The sequence below is a fragment of the Lithobates pipiens genome, unplaced genomic scaffold (genome assembly GCF_037356315.1).
Source record: "Lithobates pipiens isolate NorthernLeopardFrog02 unplaced genomic scaffold, aLitPip1_a1.2 Scaffold_25, whole genome shotgun sequence".
Classification (NCBI taxonomy): domain Eukaryota; kingdom Metazoa; phylum Chordata; class Amphibia; order Anura; family Ranidae; genus Lithobates; species Lithobates pipiens.
This window is the reverse complement of record NW_027507787.1, coordinates 73,578,091-73,589,436: the sequence shown is the minus strand read 5'-3', so window position 1 is coordinate 73,589,436 and position 11,346 is coordinate 73,578,091. Positions and strand designations below refer to the sequence as shown.

Here is an 11,346-nt window from a genome sequence, read left to right as displayed (position 1 = left end):
AACCAGTGGGTGGCAGTGTAGGGGTTAAGTGTTCCTAGGGGAGTGTTACTAACTGTGGGGGGGTTGGGCTTTCATTTAGTGTACACTGATCTCTGCTCCAATCATATGGAGCAGAGATCAGCGTCACTAGTTGCTAGGCAGAATAGACAAATGTTGTTTACACAGCATTTGCTCGATTCGGCCGCTCCGTGAGACGATCGCGGGGATGCCCGTGGCGATCGAGTCCGCGGGTCCCGCGACCGGACTCACGGGGGTCCCGACCAGCGCGGGAGCGTGCCGCCGGCGGCGCGCTCCCGATGGCAGGGCGGCATCGAATATTGGACGTACCTGTACGCCAATATGCCTGCCCGTGCCATTCTGTCGACGTACATCGTCGTGCGCTGGTCGGGAAGTGGTTAAAGTGTTAAAAGCTTTATTAACAAACCTTAGTGGATATTTTGTTACAGAATTTGAGGGCATAAAATTACACAGTTATAAGGTAATACTGTACATCTTATGTGTACTTCTACCAATTAGTAGATATAAGCTGGTAATGAGTTGGCTTCAGATTATCAGGAAAGATTCAAGCTATTAATATGGTTCTCAGTATGTCTTGCATCAATTGCTTGAGGCAATTCCCACCATGTTTTTCCTAAATAATGCATGCTGAAGTGTATGTGAATATGTCAAAATCAGAACTGTGTCCAGTCTGCATATTAAACACTAAATGATTGAAGGGGATTCAGAAAGTTTTTTTTTTTTTTTTTTAATTACGGTAAAACACAGTTGAAATACCATTTATTTTAAATAACTCATTTATGACATTTTAATTTTTTTTAATTTTAATTTCCAGTGCTTCTGGTCTCTTAAAATCATTGCTGCCAGTTTTTTTTTCCAACAATTTAAAATGAGTTAGGTAAGAAAACTTGAAAACTAATTAGGTAAGAGCTAATTTCTGAGGGGTTTTAAGGATTTACTGTATATCATTACTTCTGAGTTTAGTGCTAGTTTATAAGCAATACTTTACCTAGCGAGTCTCACCTCATGTGATGTTCCCCAAAAAGGTGCTCAGAAATTCATTTTAGAGTGCTGCATTTATAGTATATGGCATAAAATGTTTGAGAAAAATGAATCAGACTAAAGGTTGCGGCAAGCAAAATCAAACTCTACACATTAATAACAAAACATGCAGTGATAAAACTCAAAATCCTGGGCTCCAACAGGGAGACCCCCCTCCACACTGACTGGAAAGTAAATGTAAATCTCAAATGTTAACCCAGAAAAAAGAAAAAAAACATATATATATATATATATATATATATATATATATATATATTTGTAATCGGAGTCTTCAAGTGGGAAATGCAATATTACTTAAGAAACAAGGCCTGAGGTGTGCCATGGCCTGGATGGTCAGTATGCCTGAAAAGAGGGCATACCCTGAATGTAAGAATAAGAAAAATACTATGAGTATGAGTGAATAACTTGGGGGAAACGGGTGGGTGGGCACCTAGAAAACCCCAACCCTGGCCCTGACAGAGGAGGAGGGTTATATAGTCTCCGACTCCTCCCACAAATACAGGCTGGCCTACAGCCAGCCTTCTAACTTGTAATCGGAGTCTTCAAGTGGGAAATGCAATATTACTTAAGAAACAAGGCCTGAGGTGTGCCATGGCCTGGATGGTCAGTATGCCTGAAAAGAGGGCAAAAAGACACCAGTTTAGGTGGGAGAGGGAAGGTAGAGATCCTATCCCTAAAATGACGTATGCCCAAACGCCAACCGTAAGTAACCGGTAAGTATCCGCTGTGAGAGTAGAACCCATCGACTCCAGACCTGGAGATGAGAAGGAACCTCCTTAGAGCCTGCAAGCTACGCAAACCCAATTGAACGTCCCGTGAAGGATAGGATGAGCCTGATGCCCAAGGTGACCCGGACATGAGAATGAACTGCTATGAATGAGAGGATACGTGGGGAAAAGAGAGCAAGGGCTGACCCGAAGAACCCCTACAACACACACCAGAAGAAGCACCGTGAAAACACCCCTTCCCATACCTGGTAAGAGGATGTGAGAGGGTGAGTGGCAAAAATACCAGTGATAGGAGAGGAAACCTGGCTGCCTGATGGATGTGATGGAGTAGATGCCATGGCAAGCATCATCAACATGGCGACACCAAGACAAACTGGTCCCACCGGATCTGAGCAGGTCATGCTACTGCCCGAGACCTCCCAACCGAGACCGAATCCTGAACCGAGGAAGGAGAAACAGACTCCAACCCAGGGGAATAAGTCCCATAGCATGAACCAGCCATGCCCAAAGTGACTAAAGCACCCCCCTCCCCACCTGGAACAAACCGGGGAGGAGCAAAGATGACTGGACCGATGTCCCTGAGCAGTACTCCAGGCAACCTCCTAGACAAGAGATCGGAGCTGAGAGTGGAATCCAGAATGGTGACGACGTCGCCCAACCTACCACCTAAGGACCGTGGCTTGGACACACCCTGAGAGTATGAATCCCAGGGCGGTAACCAGGGCCTCTATGCAACAGGATGTCCACTAAAGAAAATTGTTGTCTGCTTCCAACCTGAGGGTGCGCCCAGTGGCGAAAAGACATCTGTACGTGAGTGCAGGCATGGTTGATATTGGTATGGATGCCAAGACGGCCCAACCTGAAAACGTAACTAGAAGGAAAGACAGACAACCAGACATGAGAACAACAACAACGCCCCTCTGCCTACCTAAGAATGAGAACATGGCAGAAAAGTCAAGACCACAGCGCATGAATGAACCTAATGATGAACCCCCCCCCCCCCCCCCCCCCCCGTGTTTGAGTTGAGAAATAGTGAGTTAACCCGAGTAACCTGCAGCGCAGAGACAGGTAATTAACAGAAACTCAGGCCTAGAGTACCCACAGACCGTGGTGGGTAGACGTACAGGTGTGGTGAATGAACATGCATCGTATGACGTATGGTATACAGGCGAGAAGATTGTGGTCAACAATCATTAATAACGAAACCTCAGCCCGTATGGATCTGTAGACGTGACAGATCCCGATGTGCGAGCCCTAGCTAACTGACCCCGGTACAAACATGAACACAGATACGATAAGACATGACAATGAATGCAGACAAACCTAACCAGAATATGTCATAAGTGAACGCCCTTCTGCGAACTCTGAAGCCAAACACAGAGGTTGAAACACCATGACAGAAATACTGACAGAAAAATGTCACGACAATGCCATGACAGAAATGCTAAAAGTTAACCTGGTAGAACAATGACTGAAATCCCGGGGCAGAACGCTATGACAGACATGCTGGCAGGACGCTATGACAGAACTCCAGGGGCAGAACACTGACAGATAACCTGGGGCGGAACACTATGACAGACATGCCGGGCAGAATGATATGACAGGAACCCAGGGGCAAACCACTATGACCGCCATGCTGGACAGAGCGCTATGACGGAAATACTGGACCGAACGCTATGACGGAAATACTGGACCGAACGCTATGACGGAAATACTGGACTAAATGCTGTGACCGAACCTGTACAGAACGCTATGACAGGAAAGCTAGAAAGAATGCTATGACCGAGAATGCTGGACCAATCGCTATGACAGAATTGCTGGGCCAAACATTATGACAGAAAATGCTGGGCCGAACGTATGACAGAAAATGCTGGGCCGAACGTATGACAGAAAATGCTGGGCCGAACGTATGACAGAAAATGCTGGGCCGAACGTATGACAGAAAATGCTGGGCCGAACGTATGACAGAAAATGCTGGGCCGAACGTATGACAGAAAATGCTGGGCCGAACGTATGACAGAAAATGCTGGGCCGAACGTATGACAGAAAATGCTGGGCCGAACGTAATGACAGAAAATGCTGGGCCGAACGTAATGACAGAAAATGCTGGGCCGAACGTAATGACAGAAAATGCTGGGCCGAACGTAATGACAGAAAATGCTGGGCCGAACGTAATGACAGAAAATGCTGGGCCGAACGTAATGACAGAAAATGCTGAGCCGAACGTAATGACAGAAAATGCTGAACAGAACGCTGTGACAGAAAACTGGACTAATGCTATAACCAAAACCTGGACAGAACGCTATGACAGGAAAGCTAGATCGAATGCTGTGACAGGAATGCTGGACCGAACGCTGTGACAGAAATGCTGGACCGAACGCTGTGACACGAACGCTGTGACAGAAATGCTGGACCGAACGCTGTGACAGAAATGCTGGACCGAACGCTGTGACAGAAATGCTGGACCGAACACTATGACAGAAAATGCTGAACAGAACGCTGTGACAGAAAAACTGGACTGAATGCTGACCGAAACCTGGACAGAACGCTGTGACAGAAATGCTGGACCGAACACTATGACAGAAAATGCTGAACAGAACGCTGTGACAGAAAAACTGGACTGAATGCTGACCGAAACCTGGACAGAACGCTGTGACAGGAAAGCTAGATGGAACGCTTATGACAGAAATGCTGGGCCGAACGCTATGACAGAAAATGCTGAACATAACGCTGTGACAAAACTGGACTGAATGCTATGACCGAAACCTGGACAGAACGCTGTGACAGAAATGCTGGACAGAACGCTATGACAGGAAAGCTAGACGGAACGCTATGACAGAAATGCTGGGCCGAACGCTATGACAGAAAATGCTGAACAGAATGCTGTGACAAAACCTGGACTGAATGCTATGACCGAAACCTGGACAGAACGCTGTGACCGAAATGCTTGACAGAACGCTATGACAGGAAAGCTGGGCCGAACGTTATGACAGAAAATGCTGGGCTGAATGTTATGACAGAAAATGCTGGGCAGAACGCTGTGACAGAAAATGCTGGGCAGAACGCTGTGACAGAAAATGCTGGGCAGAACGCTGTGACAGAAAATGCTGGGCAGAACGCTGTGACAGAAAATGCTGGGCAGAACGCTGCGACAGAAAATGCTGGGCAGAACGCTGTGACAGAAAATGCTGGGCAGAACGCTGTGACAGAAAATGCTGGGCAGAACGCTGTGACAGAAAAATGCTGGGCAGAACGCTGTGACAGAAAAATGCTGGGCAGAACGCTGTGACAGAAAAATGCTGGGCAGAAAAATGCTGGGCAGAACGCTGTGACAGAAAATGCTGGGCAGAAAATGCAGGGCAGAACGCTGTGACAGAACGTTGTGACAGAAATGCTGGATAGCCCGCTGTGACAGAAAATCGCAGGCAGAACGCTGTGACAGAAAATCGCAGGCAGAACGCTGTGACAGAAAATCGCAGGCAGAACGCTGTGACAGAAAAAACGCTGGCAGAACGCTGTGACAGAAAAAACGCTGGCAGAACACTATGACAGAAACGCTGGCAGAACGCTGTGACAGAAAACGCTGGCAGAACGCTATGACAGAAAACGCTGGCAGAACGCTATGACAGAAAACGCTGGCAGAATGATATGACGGAAAACGCTGGCAGAACGCTATGACAGAAACCGCTGGAAAAAACGCTATAACAGAAAACGCTGGCAAAACACTATGTCAGAATGCTATGACAGAAAATTGCTGATGGAAGCTACAATTACCTCCCCCCCCCCATGGGAAAAACCGGTGGGGAAGGGCGGACTGCACGCAGGAGAGCTGAAGGAGGGGAGAATGTGGGCGAAGGACGGCCGATCAACCCCCCCTCCCCCCGGCATATGTGAGGGGCCGAATACCCCCCCCCCCCCCGAGAATCGGCCGATCATCATCATTATCAATTTATTTATTATTTTGTGAGGGGGGAGAGAGCCGGCGCGGCCAATGGCTGGACGCATGAGGAGTGGGCGGGCAGGGAGAGTGCAGCCATGCACCAGGAAGGAAGGACGCATCCCGCTGCCTCCGGCATGAGCACGCCCAGGTGGAGCTGGGAACTGACTGGGGACATGGCAAGGTGGAAGGATGGCCGAACGCCCCCCCCCCGCTCCCCTGGCCTGAGCGCCGGGAAGAGCGGGCGGGCCACATGCCAGCCCCACGGAGCTATGGGGATATGATAGCAGGCGGATGTTTCTTCCAGTGTGGGGCGAGGGGGGGGTGATCGACGATCGGCCGCCCCAGCTCCTCCCCCCCCCCCCCCCCGCAGGAACACCGAGCCGACTGCCGGAGAGCTGAGGGAGGGGAGAGTGAAGGACAACCAAATCGGCGGGTGTACAACATATGTGTGTATGGGGGGGCGGCCGACTACCCCCCCTCCCCCCCGCAAGGAGAATCGGCAGGTGTACTGCATATGCGAGGGGGGAGGGGGAGACGGCGCGGCCAATCATCTCCCCCCCCCCCACGAGGAGAAACAGCGGGCGCTCCGTACCTGCGAGGGGAGAAGGGGAGCCGGCGGCGGCCGGCTACCTCCTCTCCCCAGGAGAATCGGCGGGCGGAGCAAAAGGCACAAATTGGGAGGGAGCAGCCGGAGCCAGCCGACCCACCTCTCCCCCAATGGGAGAAAAGCCACGAGGAGCCCTGTACCTGTGGAGAGGGTGGGCGGGGAGAGAAAGAAGCAGAGACAGGAGAACGTGGGCGGACAGCACAATGCCCATGAGTGAGAGAGGAGCTGGCCGATCACCCCCCTGTCCCCCACACCAGGAGAAATGGAGGACAGGCTGACGGAGCGATACACATGGGGAGAGAGAGGCGCTGGGGGTAGCCGAACACACTCTCCCCTCCTCCCATACCGGAAGAGAACGCCGAGCGGGATCACCCCCCCCCCTGGAAGCCGGCAGGGACGAAGAGAGGAGCGTAGTGGAGGATAGATTGACCGGCCTCCTCCTTGAACGCCGGCTGCCAGTGCCTCCACCTAGAAAACCCCAACCCTGGCCCTGACAGAGGAGGAGGGTTATATAGTCTCCGACTCCTCCCACAAATACAGGCTGGCCTACAGCCAGCCTTCTAACATATATATATATATAATTTGTGAAATAGTGGGAGGCTAGAACCCCTGTCAGAATTTTGTTGCTGTCTATTTCCCTGTTGCCAATTTTTCTTCACTTCTGGTCTAGTAAAACCATATTTAGAGAAACAAGAAGTGAAGGTAAATCTCTAAAATGAAGTCCTGAATAGCAGTAAGACCGGGTTCACACTGTAAGACATCGAATGTCACTCACACCGCACTGCTGTGCAAATCATATGTGATGTCTGTGCGATGCAAATTCAGCCATATAGATTGAATCGCTGAAGTCACATCATATTCAGACCAAAGTCGTGCAGGACCCATTTTTTTGGTCACCACCAGAATCGGATCGCATGGGTGTTCACACCCAACTGAAGTGACAGTTTGCACTGTGATATGCAAACCAATCTGGGGGTGTCATTAACTTTGTATTGACACCTGCAGAGGTTCTCATAGGGCAGTGTGAACTGCCTGCAAGTTGTATGCAATGGGGGAACCCGTAATGGATTCGCACGTGTTCTCACATCACAGCAGTGTGAACCGAGCCTCAAACCCCAGTTCTAACCCCTATCCACTTTTTCAAAGAAAAAATTGTCTGGACATATATTTTAAAGAATAAACTGCATATAGATGAGGACAAAACAGTTAACAGCTTGCAGAGTGGGGTGGCTGGATTTATTTTTTAAATCTAGCCAATACCCATTTCAAATCCACTACAAACATAACCAAAACAAATTATTAAAAAAATAGCAAAAATGCATCTGAACATAAAAGTTGATTTACAGCGTTTATATGTGTGTTTTGTGTGTGTGTAAAACATTATGGTTTAAGATAGGAAGGTTGAAGGTAGAAAGCATCTTTGCAGAATGGACTCCTGAATAACACAGACTCACTGGTTATGAAGTGAAGAGTAAATCTTTTTAGCAACCTCAATAATTAAGTCAACAGTATATTTAAATACATTTCTACTTTTAATACATTTTAATTGCTTTCACAATTTCAGATAACCCTAAATCCCAGATAGACATTGTATTAAAAACCTCTACTTTCTTGTTATGGCAGTTTGGGGTGTCTAAACATATTTGTGCAGTCCAATAGACACCAGCGTGAGACCCAATGCACTTATTTGCACAATAATTCTGTGCAGTTTCACCTTGCTTTTCTTTTTATGACTCTTGTGTCGAGAGCTGTGCCTGTTACTCAAGTCTGCCAGCATAGTATACTGAAGTATGAGAACAGGAAACAGCACTTTTATTGAAGTATTTTTAGGCATTTTCAAGCAAAAAGTCACAAACTATAACACAGGACTATACAGGTAAAGGTACAGGTACAGGACTATTAAAGATAATAAGGTGTATATGATTACGTATTTGAGCAGCAGAATTTATAGTAGACACTTTAAGATGTCTTTTCTGAAACCTATAATTTTTTGGAGGTGGGCTCTGTTTGCAGATTGGGGCAGTAGGGCTTTGTTTACAAGTAAAAATACTGTAAGGGCCCTTTCACACTGGGACTCTGTTTTGATCAGCAGGGAATCTGTCCACTAATCCCCTGCTGATCAGAGCAGTGCGGGCAGTTGACAGGTTCATGTCCACTCAGTTTCTACAGAGTGGACACGGACAGAATCCGATCTGCTCTATGGGTTGTTTTTTACCCCAAAAGCCATTCTCTTAGTGCAAAGATATGCAAATCCCTTGATTTAAAAAAAGATTCTCAAAGAGTGTTTTATCATGTCCATTTTCATTTATGAGCTACAATATACAGTTGTACTCATAAGTTTACATACCCTGTTAGAATTTTGGATTTCAGAGAATATGAATAACACAAAAACGTTTCTTTCACTCATGGTTAGTGTTTGGCTGAAGCCATTTATTATCAATCAACTGTGTTTACACTTTTTAAATCATAATCACAACAGAAACTACCCAAATGGCCCTGATCAAACGTTTATATACCCCAGTTCTTAAAACTGTGTATTGCCCCCTTTAACATCAATGATAGCTTGAAATATTTTGTGGTATTTGTGGATGAGGCTCTTTATCTTATCAGATGGTAAAGCTGCCCATTCCTCCATTCCTCTTGGCAAAAAAGCCTCCAGTTCATGTAAATTATTGGGTTACCTTGCATGAACTGCACGTTTGAGATCTCCCCAGAGTGGCTCAATGATATTGAGGTCAGGAGACTGAAATGGCCACTCTGGAATCTTCACTTTATTCTGCTGCAGCCAATGACAGATTGACACGGCCTTGATCATTGTTCTGTTGAAATGTCCAATTATGTCCCATGCGCTGCTTCCTGGCTGATGAATGCAAATGTTCCTCCAGTATTTTTTGATAACATACTGCATTCATCTTGCCATCAATTTTGACCAAATTTCCTGTGCCTTTGTAGCTCACACATCACAAAAACATCAGTAATCCACCTCTGTGTTTCACAGTAGGAATGGTGTACCTTTCATTTTGGGTCTTGTTGACTCCTCTCCAAATGAAGCGTTTATGGTTGTGGCCAAAAAGCAAAATTTGGTCTCATCACTCCAAATGACTGTGCCAGAAGGTTTGAGGCTTGTCTCTGTGCTGTTTTATGTATTGTGAGCGGGAAACTTTGTGGCATTTGCATAGTAATGGCTTGCTTCTGGCGACTCGACCATGCAGCCCATATTTTTTTAAGTGCCTCTTTATTGTGCATCTTGAAACTGCCACACAACATTTTTTCAGAGAGTTCTGTATTTTCACCTGAAGTCCACCTGACTGTGGTTTGGTTTCAACAGAACCCCACATTTTCCACTTCTTGATTAGAGTTTGAACACTACTGATTGGCATTCTCAATTCCTTGGATATCTTTTTATATCCCTTTCTTGTTTTATACCGTTCAACTACCTTTTCCCGCAGATCCTTTGACAATTCTTTTGCTTTCCCAATGACTCAGAATCCAGAAACATCAGTACAGCACTGGATGAAAGATGCAAGGGTTTGTCATGAGTCCAGAAACTCATTTACCTTTTATACATACACACTAATTATAATCACACACTAATTGTATCAACTTGTGCATGTTATCAGGCCAAAATCACCAGGGTATGTAAACTTTTTCTTATTGATAATAAATGGCTTCAGCCAAACATTAACCACTTCAGGACCGCGGTATTGCCAATGTACGTCAGCACAATGGCACAGGCAGGCACAATCACGTACATCTACGTGATTGCCTTCCAGCGGGTGGGGGGTCTGATCGGACCCCCTCCCGCTGGTTACGGCGGTCCGATTCGGTCCAGGAGCGCTCCGTGATGAGGGGATGGCCGTTGGTTTTCGGCCACCCCCTCTGGATCGCTCCTGGCCAATGAGAAGCTTCCTCCCTTGTGTATTGTTTACACAGGAAGGAGGAAGTGATGTCATTCTCCTCGGGGCGGTCTTTTTGACCGGACTACGAGGAGAAGAGTAAAAGTAAGTGTGCACCAACACTACACTGACATGTAGGTACACACAGGCACACAAACCCCCCCCCCCCGATCCCTCCCCCCCCAGTCACAGTGTCACTGATTGCATTGATCATTTCTTTACTGATCAATGCATTCAGTGTCAGTTGTGACAGTAAAAACTGTCAGGACAGTTAGTGTTAGGTCCAGGGTAGCCCCCTATCACCCCCCAATAAAGATTTAACCCCCTGATTGCCCCTAGAGTTAACCCTTTCACCCCCTTTTGCCAGTGTCACTAAGCGATCATTTTTCTGATCGCTGCATGTGTCGCTAGGTAGCTAGTTATTTTTTTAGGTTCACCGCCAGGTTTTTATATCGCTAGGTACCCCGATATACTACCCAATAATGGGTTTAACCCCTTGATTGCCGCTAGTTAACCCTTTCACCCCCTTTTGCCAGTGTCACTAAGCGATCGTTTTTCTGATCGCTGCATTAGTGTCGCTACAGTCGCTAGGTAGCTAGTTATTTTTTTAGGTTCACCGCCAGGTTTTTATAGCGCTAGGTACCCCGATATACTACCCAATAATGGTTTTAACCCCCTGATTTCCGCTAGTTAACCCTTTCACCCCCTTTTGCCAGTGTCACTAAGCGATAATTTTTCTGAACGCTGCATCAGTGTCGCTAGTGTCGCTAGGTAGCTAGTTATTTTTTTAGGTTCACCGCCAGGTTTTTATAGCGCTAGGTACCCCGATATACTACCCAATAATGGTTTTAACCCCCTGATTGCTGCTAGTTAACCCTTTCACCCCCTTTCACCAGCGATCACAGTATAAGTGTCACTGGTGACGCTGGTTAGCCAGTTAGTTATTTAGGTTCCCCGTCAGGTTTTTATATAGCGCCAGGGACCCCCATATACTACCTAATAAAAATTTGAACCCCCTGATTGCTCCTAGTTAACCCTTTCACCACTGATCACCGTATAAGTGTTACGGGTGACTCTGGTTAGTTTGTTTTTTATAGCATCAGGGCACCCACCATT

At 47.0% G+C, this 11,346-nt stretch overlaps 1 long non-coding RNA gene across 1 annotated transcript in view; it reads left to right on the top strand.

The window, feature by feature from the left end:
* Positions 1-315: 315 nt before the first annotated feature.
* The window catches only part of LOC143930339 (uncharacterized), an 892,155-nt gene continuing 881,124 nt past the window's right edge, over positions 316-11,346 (top strand). Inside the window, exon 1 of the long non-coding RNA XR_013262756.1 lies at positions 316-400. This is a non-coding gene — a long non-coding RNA (uncharacterized LOC143930339). The remainder of the gene's footprint in view (positions 401-11,346) is intronic.